Source organism: Nyctereutes procyonoides, unplaced genomic scaffold, assembly GCF_905146905.1.
Source record: "Nyctereutes procyonoides isolate TBG_1078 unplaced genomic scaffold, NYPRO_anot_genome, whole genome shotgun sequence".
Lineage (NCBI taxonomy): Eukaryota > Metazoa > Chordata > Mammalia > Carnivora > Canidae > Nyctereutes > Nyctereutes procyonoides.
The window spans coordinates 17,025,862-17,027,721 of NW_026575141.1; the positions used below are offsets into that span (position 1 = coordinate 17,025,862).

At 43.1% G+C, this 1,860-nt stretch overlaps 1 pseudogene; it reads right to left on the reverse strand.

The window, feature by feature from the left end:
- Positions 1-721: 721 nt before the first annotated feature.
- LOC129498157 (tubulin polyglutamylase complex subunit 2-like) lies at positions 722-1,593 on the reverse strand (annotated as a pseudogene).
- Positions 1,594-1,860: the final 267 nt, after the last annotated feature.

The window sequence follows — 1,860 nt, forward strand, 5'->3', positions numbered from 1 at the left end:
GCAGTATGAAAATATTCTAATGCAGGGCTGCCCAACATAACTTTCTGTGATGATGGAAATGTTCCATTATCTTTGTGCTATCTAATATAGAATCTACAGGCCACATGAATACTCACAATGTAGCTAATGTAATTGAGGAACTGAATTTTTAATAGAGTTTAAATAGCCACGTGCAGCTAGTGGTTACCAACTGAACAGCACAGTTCTAATGCCTCATGGCTCAAAACCTGTGGTTTCTTACTTTCTTTTTTTAAAGATTTTATTTATTTATTCATGAGAGACATAGAGAGAGAGGCAGAGACATAGGCAGAAGGAGAAGCAGGCTCCATGCAGGGAGCCTGATGTGGGACTTAATCCCGGGACTCCAGGATCATGCTCTGAGCCAAAGGCAGACATGCTTAACTGCTGAGCCACCCAGGCATCCCAAAACCAGTGGTTTCTTTGGGGGACTTTTCTAATCACTGCTAAAGGATGTAGAGGGTTGGAGATTGAAAGAGAGAAAAGTTAACAGATCTATTTAGCTACTTAAATAAGTTCTAAAACTCCACAGCTTTCAGAAGCAGGGGGTGAGGAAAGGACTTTAAGAGAGACCTGAGTATGCCCTTGAACTCCTAGCTACTGTCAATGGGAGTAAAAAGCCTATGATTTGGCTAACTCACATAGGAGGAGGCCTGTGGTGCCACACACAGAACCTGAGGCTTGGGCCATCTGTGTATGGAAATCATTGCTGTGGGGAGATGGGGATGCTCATTTCCAGCCACTTTCCAGGACTAGAAGAGGACTTAGAGGTGGAGGGAGGGCCTGAGGGCCCTTTCTGGCCACCTGCAGGTTGGATAGGCCCTCTCTTTTTGGGGAGTAAAATCTTGTTCTTGCTCTTAAACTCTTTGCTGGGATCCAGCTTGTTCACAAAGGATTTGGTCTATTCTGCAAGCAAGTTTGGGTTGTAGGTGATAGGTTTATACATGTTGAACCATTGCTTGACCTGTGAGCTAAACCCATAGCTGGTGAAGGCATACTATAGCAGGCCCAGGTACATGATGAGCAAGTGATAGTAAGTGGTAAAGGTATCTGTGAGAAAATGCTGGTGTAACATTCTGTCTAGGAACCAGATCTCAGTGTCTTGTGAATGCTGGGTTTCCCCTATTATAGATAAAGCCAACCTTCTGATTCCCATTGCAAGGATCCAGTTCAAATATCACACTGTGAGAATCAAAGTGAGGCTTCTCTGGTTGTTCTCACTGGGCTTCAAGTGTATCAACTTCCAGGTCTGCCAGAGTTGGTGTATTAGGGAGCAAATACACAGAAGACTGGTTGAGTTGAGTCAGCTTTGAGATGCTGCTAATTGCCATGCTGCCCAGTTGGAATAGTGTGCTCATTTAGCTTCATACTCCATGTCATGTGGAAGCCATTGGTCATCGGGTAAAAATTCTGTAGCACAGTTATTTTTTCATTCCCATGATGACATTCAACAGGTGACTTTTCTGTGATAGTGACTTCTGTCACACCTGATGAAAACTCTAGGATGCATGTGATCCTCAAGGTCAGCTTCTCCTGGTGCAGCTTGCTGCAGCCTGGGGGCAGCATCTCCTTCATGACTCCTGTCCTCGCTCCAGCTTTATTTACAGTTTTTGATGTTTACATCTTCAACTGCTCTCATTGCATTTTGCAGTTACGTGTTTCCATCGGCGATCAATTTCCTTCAGAACTCCCAATAATGTTTCTTGTAGCACAGATCTGCTGTCAACGAATTCTCTCAGCCATGTTTAACTGTAAACATCTTTACTTATCCTTCAATTTTGAAGGATTTTTTGCTGGATATAGAATATTGGTTTGTAGGATTTGTTTGTTTTTCTTTTTTTT